The sequence below is a fragment of the Hemicordylus capensis genome, chromosome 2 (genome assembly GCF_027244095.1).
Source record: "Hemicordylus capensis ecotype Gifberg chromosome 2, rHemCap1.1.pri, whole genome shotgun sequence".
NCBI classification, from domain to species: Eukaryota; Metazoa; Chordata; class Lepidosauria; order Squamata; family Cordylidae; genus Hemicordylus; species Hemicordylus capensis.
This window is the reverse complement of record NC_069658.1, coordinates 241,877,243-241,889,553: the sequence shown is the minus strand read 5'-3', so window position 1 is coordinate 241,889,553 and position 12,311 is coordinate 241,877,243.

The window sequence follows — 12,311 nt, the reverse complement described above, 5'->3', positions numbered from 1 at the left end:
TGGTCCCAGTACAGATCCCTGGGGGAACCCACCTCTTACTTCCCTCCACTTTGAAAACTCTCCATTTATACATACCGTTTCCTGTCCTTCAACCAGTTAGCAATCCACACATGTACTTGTCCCCTTATACAATCCATGACTGCCACCGAGGATGCTATACATACCATCTCCCAGCCAAATGCAAACCAGAGAAGACCCTGCTTAGCAAAGGGTCTTCATGCTCATTCTTCAGGCTGAGCTGCAGGCAGCTAAGAAGCAAAGCCCTTGCAGGGCAGGCAGCCAGACAGGTATTTTCCTTTAGCTATTAACCAGCTGAATGGTTAATTAGCTGGCCAGTTTTGACCAGTTCTTCTCATGAGGGAGCATCTAGCTCTGAGTCATCCCTTTGTGTGCCCTCAGAAGCTGGCTGGTGTTTAATCTTGAACTTTCAAGACCCAAAAGTTAATAAAACCATAAAGATTCTGGTTAAGCAGAGGTTCTGGCAGTTTACTGCTGCCAACAAGCACTCTAAAATGTTCAGAGATAGGACCGTTGGCCTAGAGTGCTTTAGTCCATGGGTCTCTCTGGGACTGGAGATTGGGAAAATACAAAGACCTGCTCCTCAAGTGTTTACCTGCACGTGAAGCTAATGTTAAGTGGCCTAGCTCTTTTAGAGACCCCTCCCTTCTCCTACTGGATTAATAACCACCTTGGGAGACTTGTAAAAACAAGAGAGAAAAACTTTTTTATTCTTTATTCTTTATTCAGTCTGCAGCAGTTGCTGCAGACTGGCCCGTCTGAGGATTTTTTGATGCACTTAAAAATACTTAGTTGATTACAAGAATATTTCAAAGCACCCAGGTCATTCTTAGGTGCTACACATTGAAATCAGAGTTACTCAGTTGCAAAGAAGAGAGATTTAGGAATGCAAAGCAACACAGAGAAAGCAAAATAATTCCTAATGCAAAGTCTGACTAAACACACTTTTACTATTCTAATATCCGAGGCCCCAAAGCCTTGGCTTCATTCCCTAAGTCCTGGCAAGATCAAGCCTCCTGCAATCCTGTCTTTCAAGGACCTGCAGAATTCCATGCAGGAGCAACCTCCATGCTGGTCACTCCCCTCTGCCCTCTCTGCACAGACTCCCTGCTTCTTGTTCCCATAAGCCCCGCCCCCTACAGCTCTCATTCTCCCCCCCCCCAACTGATTGGTCAAGACCAGGGGTTGCCAGCTTGTCAGGAGTTCACTTCCGGTTCACCCTATTGGGGTGGAGAGGCTGGGTCACCAAAAAATAACAGGGATATCTAGGAATGCAAAGCAACACACAGTAAGCAAAATAATTCCTAATGCAAAGTCTGACTAAATGCACTTTCCCTATTCTAATTTCCGAGGCCCCAAAGCCTTGGCTTCATTCCCCTTGACACTCACCCATGTCCTGGGAAGATCAAGCCTCCTGCAGTACTGTCTTTCAAGGACCTGCAGAGTTCCATGCAGGAGCCATGCTGGTCACTCCCCTCTGCCCTCTCTGCACAGACTTTCTGATTCTTCTCTTGGAAATCTATCTGCAGCACCTTCCTGGTGCTAGTGATGTGTTTAGAAAACCAAAGCAACTCAATTTTACTTAGAAAACCTCATTCTAACTTAAAGTAACCCAAGCTCAGGGACATGATTTGCAACACTGTCTTTAACAACTAACATCATTACTTCTCTCTAGTTAGAAAGTATCAATAAAACTGCTAACACTGACCTTCTAACCAAATAAGGGATAATCTCCTGATGGACATTGGAGTCAGGTTTCACATGCACATTTGAAAGGGTTAGATCACCAGTTTCTTATGTGTATTGAGCTGGGAGCATCAGTCTCCATTTTGTTGATTGTATTAAAGAGAACCTCAGCTGTAACCAATTTGTATTCAACTGAGAGCAATTAGCCTGTTGAATATCTTGCTAAACTGCAGTAGCAATAAAGCCTCTAAATGATTCCCACTGAGTCTGTTTGACTATGGAGCAGATACAGAGACTAGCCAGATTTACATCACTAGGTGGAGACAGCCGTTCCCAGAGTGGATCGTTCCTTGGCTGTTCCTCACATTTCGGACACCACAGGGGCCATACGGCAGGCTGGCAATTTGTGTGGGCCATCTGCAATGTGTAGTGTCCCCGTGTGCCTTCCCAACATCCCCACATACCTGCCCAGCTGGCCCTGTGGATTCTGGTTCCAATATAAACGGCCCGGCTGGCCCTGGAGATGTGAAGAACTGCGCGGGGATGTCTACGCTGGAGCAGCTGCCTCTGTGTAGCACACCAGGAGGATCCTTTGCATTTTAAATATTTTATTGGTTTTTACAATGTCTTAACAGTCCAATTACATTTAAGTAAATATTGACTTCTCACTTACCAGTCTGCACGGTTCATATTAGCTATACAAATCTACCATTGCTATAATAATGCAAAACACATATACTCCACATTGCAAACTCGATTTTACCCTACCCAACCTGCTGCTGTTAGTAAATTTCAAACCCTGCTGAAAGGTCCATATTGGAAAAATAGTTCTTTAAGTAAAGTAAGAATGGCTCCCAATCTTCTTTGAAACATTCCAAGTTTTCATCCCTTATGAGTGCTGTAAGTTTTGCCATCTCAGCGTATTCCAAAAATTTTTATCAACCAATCTTCTTTTGAGGGCATTGTATTATCTTTCCATTTCTGTAGGGGTGTGCATGTTCCGGAGCCCCGCCGGACCGGCACGGGGGGGGCTGTAACTTTAAGCGGGGGGGGTTGTACTTACCCCCCCGCGCCGCTCTTCCCCCTCCGGCGCTGGTCCGTTCAAATGTCTTCTGGGGGCGGCAGGGTTCCTCCCTGCCGTCCCTACCCCCGTCGTTGTTAGTTTAGGAGCCAGAGTCTTGGACTGAGCAGAAAACTGGAAGAGAGACGAGCGCTGCAAAGCCTTTTAAAAAGAGACTTGAGTAGGTTAAACGTTTGTAAAAGAGACGAGCGGCTTGCCGAGCGCTAGCGGCGCGCATGCACCCTGCGCGGCGCGCGCGCTCGTCTCTGACGCTGCCGCACCGCATACGTATGTGTAGCGCGCGCGGCAGCGTCAGAGACGAGCGCGCGCGCCGTGCAGGGCGCATGCGCGCCGCTAGCGCTCGGCAAGCCGCTCGTCTCTTTTACAAACGTTTAACCTACTCAAGTCTCTTTTTAAAAGGCTTTGCAGCGCTCGTCTCTCTTCCAGTTTTCTGCTCAGTCCAAGACTCTGGCTCCTAAACTAACAACGACGGGGGCAGGGACGGCAGGGAGGAACCCTGCCGCCCCCAGAAGACATTTGAACGGACCAGCGCCGGAGGGGGAAGAGCGGCGCGGGGGGGTAAGTACAACCCCCCCCGCTTAAAGTTACAGCCCCCCGAACCTCCGGACCGCCGGACTTCTGAACCGGTCCGGCGGTCATACCAATGGCCCCGAACCAAAACCATGCACACTACTACATTTCTGCGCATATACTATTCTAGCCGCTGGGGTTTAGCACCAGGAGGATCCAGTCCTTTGGCTTCCCTTCCGGGGGATCCAGTTGACTTCCTATTGACAGACCCTAACTTGAGCAGCAAGGAGAGTGTTCACTGCCTTGGAACACAGCATGGAGAATGGCACCAACATACTTCAGCTAGGGAACAGACTTTTTAGTGTGAAAATACCAGCCATTACATTTCTATTTCTGCTCCTCCTTTAAAAATGGAATCATTCCAAATGATCTCATAACGTACGTTTCCCTAAGCTTTACATGCTATATGTTTATTATGAAACTAGGCAGGGGCATTGACCAGAGGAGCAGCCACTGACATGGGCATACCCCATCTGTAGGCCTGCCTCCTCTCTCTTCTTATTTATATATGTTATATACCACTTGACTCTAAAGGTTCTGGGCAGTTCACAAAAATAAACACAAGAAATAAAACTATTAAAAAGAGCAATTTAAAAATTTAAAACATTCAGAAATTTAAGAGAACGTCTTCTTGGCTATGAACCACTCCGCCCACTGAGATCATCAGAAGAGGTTCATCTGCAGTTGCCACCGGCTCGTCTGGTGAATACTCAGGGACGGGCCTTCTCCATTGCTGCCCTGAGGCTTTGGAACACGCTTCCTGCTGAAATAAGACCCTCCCCATCTCTTGACAACTGCTTTAATTGTTCGATTTTTAATAGTTTTCACCTTTTACATTTTAAATTGTTTTAACGTTTAACCTTTTTATTTGTTGTTTTTATCGTTTTGTTGTAAACCGCACAGAGACTTGCATTTTGGGATAAATAAAAATCTGGCGGGGGGAAATGTGTCTTAAGGGCTCTTTTGAAGGATGGCAAAGATGTTAAACCACAAACATCTATAAGTAGGCCTGCTCAAATTAAGCCTGCTCAAATTAAGCCTCCCAGCTGTTTTTGGACTACAACTCCCCTAATTCCCAGCCACAGTGGCCAACAGTCAGGGGTTATGGGAATTGTAGGTCAACATCTGTCAACATCTACAGGAGGGCTGAAGTTGAGCAGACCTGGTATATAAGGTGTGACAACAGAGCAGGTCCCACCTGCAATTGTATTTTGTCCAGAAACCTATTGGTAGCCAATGCAACTGCTTTAAAATAAGCATAATATGGTCTCCCTGAGACCAATCTAGCTGCTGCATTTTGAACCAACGCTAGTTTCCGAACAATGTACAAAGGCAAGCCCAGGTAGAGTGCATTGCAGTGGTCAAGCCTAGAGATTACCAGGCTCTTACCTCTTGCCTCCCCCATCCCACTACAGTATGCCTTCCATCCACTCCAGGAAAGTGTGCTCTGTACAGGTGCTGCCCACCACTGTTCCCTCCAAGGTCTGCCTGTGCACCGACTTCCAGGACCTTTATAAACACAGACCTGCTTCTCATTTCATACAGAGGGTGTGTGTGGGGGGGGGAGCAGGATCATACTGCCAGCTCCTGCTCCCAGTCTGTATTCATGTTCAGTTGAATGTCTACATGCTGTGTGTGTGTGTGTGTGTGCGTGTGCGCATGCACGTGCGATGGGTTCCCCACAGTCTCAAACCCTGGAAAAGAAGGTTTCCCAATTGCAGGAAGAGATTTCTACAGCCATACAGTGTATGTCACCTTGAAAACATTCAACTGAACACACCCTCTCCACACATCCACTGGAAATGTTGAGAACAGGCCTATTGTACAGCATAACAATACCAGCTAACATGCATGGCTCAACAAAATTCAGAGCCCTCCGTTCCAATCCAATAAAGCAGAAGCTTGAGCTCTTTAAGAGAACACCGGAATATTCATTATCTAAATATTTAAGTATCTCAAGTCTAGATCTCACTGGGATGGTAAAGTTGAGATCGACCACTTCTGTTAGCTGGCATGACTGAATGTATGATGAACCCAAATACTTGGCACATTGGGAACTAAATAGCAGGAAGAAGCATTCTAAATGTAGCCTCCTTCCTAACATGCAAAAATGTCTTTTGCGCGACAGTCAGTAACACATGTGTGTGTTTGTGTGTAAGTGAGAAAGAGTTCTGTGCGCACACTGACTTGATGCTGCTGCCCAGGACAAAACTCTTCCCGCTCACCTATTCTAAACATGAAAGGGAACACTGCTGCCCACCACAGCTCGTCTGTCCCTGCCCTTCTTCTTTCGGAAGTGGGGGTGAGGAGAGGGGTGTTAGAAAGTCTCTGCTCCACTCTCCTCGACTACATCTTCTGGAAGGGGAAGGGGAAGGGAGGTGGAAGCTCTAGCTACATTAAAAACATGTATATCCTTCCAGGTCATCATTTTTCTCCTGTGTGAATTCCTTGGTGTTTTGCAAGGACTGATCTCTCAAAAGCTCTTTCCACACTCCAGCCATTTACATGGTTTCTCTCCCGTGTGAATTCCTTGGTGATTCTTAAGATTTGAGCTACGACTGAAGCTCTTCAATTCCTGTGTGAATTTCATGGTGTTTCTTAAGACCTCCTCTTTGACTGAAGCCCTTTCCACACTCCAAGCTTCTAAACAGTTTCTCTCCTGTATGAATTGTTTCATGTTCTCTAAAAATTGAACTATGATTGAAGCTCTTTCCACACTCCAAGATCTAAATGGTCTATCTCCTGTGTGAATTCTTTCATGTTCTCTAAGAATGGAGCTCCGATTGGAGCAATTTCCACACTCCAAGATCTAAATGAACTCTCTCCTGTATGAATTTTTTGATGTTGTCTAAGATTTGAGCTCTTATTGAAGCTATTTCCACACTGCAAGCATCGAAATAGTTTCTCTCCTGTGTGAATTCTTCCATGGATCTTAAGAGCCGAGTTCTGACTGAAGCTCTTTCCACACTCCAAGCATCTAAATGGTTTCTCTCCTGTGTGAATTTTTTGATGTTCTCTAAGATTTGAACCCTGATTGAAGCTCTTTCCACACTCCAAGCATCTAAATGGTTTCTCTCCTGTGTGAATTATTTGATGTTGTATAAGATTTGAGCTCTTATTGAAGCTCTTACCACACTCCAAACATCTAAATGGTTTCTCGCCTGTGTGAATTTTTTGATGTTCTCTAAGATTTGAATCCTGATTGAAGCTCTTTCCACACTCCAAGCATCTAAATGGTTTTTCTCCTGTGTGGATTATTTGATGTCTCCTAAGAGTTGAGCTCCGACTGAAACGCTTTCCACACTCTAAGCATATAATTGGTTTCTCTCCTGTATGAATTTCTTGGTGTTGTCTAAGAACTGTGCTCTTCTTGAAGCTCTTTCCACACTCCAAACATCTAAATGGTTTCTCGCCTGTGTGAATTTTTTGATGTTCTCTAAGATTTGAACCCTGATTGAAACTCCTTCCACACTCCAAGCATTGAAATGGTTTCTCTCCTGTGTGAATTACTTCCTCTTCTCTAAGAATTGAGCTCTGGTTGAAGCTCCTTCCACACTCCAAGTATCTAAATGTTTTCTCTCCTGTATGAATTTTTTGATGTTGTCTAAGATTTAAGCTCTTACTGAAGCTCTTTCCACACTCCAAGCATCGAAATAGTTTCTCTCCTGTGTGAATTCTTTCATGCTTCTTAAGAGCTGAGCTCCAACTGAAGCTCTTTCCACACTCCAAGCATCTAAATGGTTTTTCTCCTGTGTGAATTCTTTTGTGGTTCTTAAGAGCTGAGCTCCAACTGAAGCTCTTTCCACACTCCAAGCATCTAAATGGTTTCTCTCCTGTATGAATTCCTTGGTGTTGTTGAAGATGTGATCTCTGGTTGAAGCTCTTTCCACACTCCAAGCATCTAAACGGTTTCTGTCCTGTGTGAGTTCTGTGATGTTTAATAAGCTGAGAGTTCTGATTGAAGCTCTTTCTACACACCAAGCACATAAATGGTTTCTCCTCCCTTCTCTTCATTCCCCAGTGACATTTCAGCCACAATTTATAACCAATGCTTTTCTCAGACGAGAGGGGCTGCCTCTTTTGCTTTCCCTTCTCTATTTCTTCTGGGATTGGTGTTTCTTGGCAGTAACCAGCATGAACAGGAGGAGATTCATTCTTCCTTTCCTGCTTTTCTTTTGTTGCTTTTCTCTGTTGTCCTTTTTTTTTACATCTTGTTCTTTCTGCTAGTGAACCGCATGCTTCTTCAGTCTTGATTTTCCACCCATCACCTGCAAGGAGAGAGAGAGAAAAAGAAGCATAGTATAGATTGCAGGTAGAAAAGAAGGGTCAAATCAAGCAATAAAGCCAATGACAAAGCGGACTTCAGAACAGGAAGTAAATCATGAAAGCCATCTCCAGTGATTGACATTAAATGAAGAATGGTGTGGTGTAGAAAGGTGACCTATGGAAACTTAGATTTGGCTTCACACCCAGCCGTGAAGTTGAATGGGTTGCTGTGAAGGAACCCTGTGCATGATGGGAGTTAGCCTCCACTATCCTAAAAGAGGGAGCATCGCCTTCACAGCATCCACTGCACCTGCCCCTCACCAATTCCCCAATCCAGCAGAGAGTGATGGCAGCCAGGGCCGTCCTTGGGGCGGTGGGAGAGGCCTCGTGCCGGTTTGAACTATTGGGGTGTCAGAGAGGCTCCGAGTCCGACAGACTGCCCTTGCTTGCTGCTGCTCGCTCCTTCCCTCGGCTACTATCACTCAGTATGGAGCAGAAGGCAGAGAGGCGGCAGCTTCTGTCTCGCTGCTGTCCTGAACTTCCGGCTTGGGGCTCTAAGCTGTGCGGCTGAGGGAGTGAGCACAGAGGTGTGGCTCCCCGCTCAGCCCATTCCAGCAGCCGCACAGTCTCCCCGTGTGCTGGGATGGCTGCTGCAGGTCATTTCCCCCGTGCTATCTTTTCCCCTGCCGCTGCAAGTATCACTCCCAAGCCACAACGAGGAAGTGAGGGCTGACTGCTGCAACCCGATCCAGCCAGGCTCGGAGCAGGAGGCACGGCTGAGAAGGCTGCCAAGCAGACATCTGCTTCTGCCAACCGTTCAGACTGTGCCCGTGCTGTGTGTGTGTCTGACACACACACACACACACACACACACACACACACACACACACACGTCAGGGAGGACGAGCAGGAGGCAGTAGCAACCAGCAGGCAGGAGCCGCAGTCGACTGGAGCCAAGCAGATGCCCTCAGGTCCCTCCCTCACCTCCCGCTCAGCCCCCTTTGCTTTCTCTTTCTCCTGGCCCCCTTCCTCTTCCTCCTCCTCTTCATCTCCCTGCTCATTTCTCTTTTATTTTTTCATCCTTACTATTTCTGGTGTTACTGTGAGCTCCTTACTGCTTTTCCTTCTTTCTTTCTCTGCCCCTAGTGGGACTCCTCTAGAGTCAGAGTTTGGGGCGCAGCTTTGGGTTGCTGCTTTGACTGCTCTCTGGACCCCAACTGCCTTTTGCCCTCCTCCAGGCTTGGATTAGCTCACAGGACAACAGGGCATATTCCTGGTGCCGCCCCCCCCCGCAGGGCGCCCCGTGCCTCGCCACACTCAGCAGCAGTTAATACTCCCACCCTTAAGCACCCATTCTCCTCAAAACCTGGCGCCCTCCCCACATACATTCCACCGCCCTCTCAGTGACCCCAGACCAGCCCTGCCCTTCTCCTGCACGCCCCATTTTTACTCCTCACAACCCGGGATATCTCCGCCGAGCTTGAACCTGCAGCCGCAATGCAGGCAGACCAGAATCTCTTTCGCTGCGCGCACTGACACTGCATAAACCTTCAAATGGGCCACATGCTGAATCCTGTCAGATTCGAACCAAGTTCTCCTCCACTTGCGCTCTAGTCACCTACCCAACCACTTTAGCCCCCGCAGCTCCTCAGTATACTAAGGGGGCATTTTTACAGCAGGTCGGAAGGGACGCTTAGGAACAATCATGTCTACTGCCCTGTTGAGTTCCCTGTTCCAGGTTCCTATCAGGGCACTGACAGAATCACCTGCAGCACCAACGTCAAAATCTTTCAAAGCCTTTTGAAATCCCACTGGGTCGAGCAGCCTTTTTGGATGGACCATCCTAATAGGTCCACCACCCCTGCAGGGGTGGATTGCAGCTGTGAGACCAACCTTAACCAGGTAGTGGTCCGTCCATGACAATGGGGAAACCACTGGATCCCTCACCCACGGAACACCCCCCTGATCCGAACAAAAGACCAAATCGAGTGCATGGCCGGCAACATGAGTTGGTTCAGAAACTAATTGAAATAGGCCCATAATTGTCATGGCTGCTATGAACTCCTGAGCCGCACCAGACAAGCCAGCCCCAAAGTGGACATTGAAGTCCCCCAGCACAAAAAGTCTAGGAGACTCCAACACCAACTCTGTGACCAGCTCCGTCAGCTCAGTTGGGCAGCGGGGTGGACGGTACACCAACAGAATCCCCAATCTATGCCTAGTTCCCACCCTCAAAAATATGCACTCACTATAAGTCAGCTGTCTCACAGGGGCCTGGTAAGGGAAATTGTATTCTTATGGCCCACTTCCCCTGGCCTGCTCCACGACAGAGGAACATGGTGAGAGAAGCTGAGCCCACACTGGGCCACTCGCATCCCCCAACCAGGTCTCGGTTATACATGCCAGGTCAGCTCCCTCATCCACGATCAAATCATGGACAATTTCGGTCTTATTCTGATCTGACCTGGGGCCAGATTCTGTGTGTCGTTGGAGCTGCTCCCCAAGGCCGAAGAGTTGACAGGGCAGTTGGAAGTGGAAACAGTTACTAAATTACTGATTTCCCTTCCATTGCTACATTCACAGCACTTTCCTCTTGGGTCTCCCCTCCCCCTTGCTCTTCCTCTCTTCTCTCCTCCCGTCTTTCCTTCCTAGTTCCAAATCTCTCTTTGATCCCTCTTCCCACCCACCCTTTCCCCTTCTTCCCCCTTCTCTGCTGTCTTTTCTGTCCTTCTTGCCTCCTCATGTCTGCTTCCCCCAATCAAACCACATTCCTATTTCCCCTCACCAACATTGCCCGAGCTCTTTTCCTCTTTCCGAGCATTCTGTGCTTGCAAAGCCCCTCTTTCCCCACTCCTCACAGTGGAGGAGCCAAAAGGCCACCTGAGGACAAGGAGGGCAACCCCACATGGGAAGAGGATGCTTTTAGAGAAAATTGGGCTGGAGCAGCTTGCTACACCTGCTTGCTGCTTGCTTTTGGAACCATGTGAGGTCTCTGTTGCTTGTAACATGAAAAGAAAACGTTGCCTTCTTCCCAGTTGGATTCAGCAAATGTGATTCTCTGAGAAAGTAACAAGAAATGTGTAGGAGTTCTTGGATATTCTTGCATTTCATTTAGTGTTTGTTCCACTGAATTGTCTAATGGTATAGTTATTATCAGTGCTTTTGGTGAAGATATACTATTGCATATACGGGAAGTCCTCATAGATAAAAACATGGAAGGAAAGGTGATTGTTTATATACAAACAACTACACTAAATAATTTTAGGAGGACATTGATAATACTACCAAGGATGGAGCCACACTTCCCCGGAAGGAAGAAGTATGCAATCTGGGGGTGCTTCTGGACACAAACCTCTCCCTCGTGTTCCAGGTTGAGGCAGTGGCCAGAAGTGCCTTCTATCAGCTTCGGCTGATACGCCAGCTGCGCCCTTTTCTGGAGATAAGTTATAACAAGCACTAAAATATAAGGTGCTGGTTATAACCTATAAAGCCCTAAACAGCTTGGGCCCTGGGTATTTAAGAGAACGTCTTCTTCAATATGAACCCCACCACCCATTGAGATCATCAGGAGAGGTCCGTCTGCATTTGCCACCGGCTCGTTTGCTGGCTACTTGGGGACGGGCCTTCTCTCTTTCTGCCCCAGAGCTTTGAAATGCGCTCCCTGCTGTTTTAACATCATTTTAAAATGTTGTTTTAAAATTTAAATTGTTGTAATGTTTTAACTTTTACTATGTCATTTATTTTGTTTTACCTACTGTTAAGTTTCTTTTTGTCATTCATTTTAGCTAATGTTTTAACTTTTTGTTTGCTTGTTGTAAACTGCCCAGATATGTGGGTTTTGGCAGGTATAGAAGAGTGTTAAATAAATAAATAAACAGGACAGGGAGCCATCAGTGCAGAGAAAGAACATGCAGCATTTGTATTCAGCAGGTCCCAGACTGACTCCTCAACACACCCAGTTCAGGATTTGGGTAGCAGGGTTGAGAAGTTATGAGCAAGAGACCCTGGAGAGATGCTTCCAGTCAGTGCAGACAAGATTCCGCTCAATGCATCAGTTTCTCTGCTATTCACTGGAAATATTTTCTTCAGGATTTGGAGCCCACCTGCCAAATCACCTCTTCCCCCCATTAAGGCTCATCCTCTGCAGTTTATGTATCAGCTGGTCAGAAGGATGCCAAAGGAGCTCATCACAGCTCTCACCACAACCCTCCCGGCCCATTCTCCATATCCAAAGTCCCGCTTCAGGGCATGTTTCGGCTGCAGCCTGCACAGCTTCACCCAATGGCCTCCAAAGCACTAATCCCAAACAGGGGTGCCAGCTGGCAGAGGGTCCCATCACAATGCCCAAAAAGCCAGTCGGTGATGCTGTATTCCTTGAAGCAGAAAGCATTAGTCCGATGCCAGAAGGAAGCTGCTGTTCTCCCAGTTTGGCTTGAAATTCGAGTGGGAAAAGCAATCTTGGTGAAAAAGCCAGCAGGGCTCAAACACAGGGAAGAGAAGCACTTTCTCAGAATATTCCACATCCTCCCAAGGCAAGACAGCAAGAAGCCCTCGATATTGAAACCGAACACTTCCAGCAACAACACTTCCAATCACAGGCGGCTGGATAAGTGTTCCCCCACCCAGCAGAAGGGGGAACACAACCCTGCCAGAAGAATACACCCACAAGGAATGCTGGGTCCAGATAAAG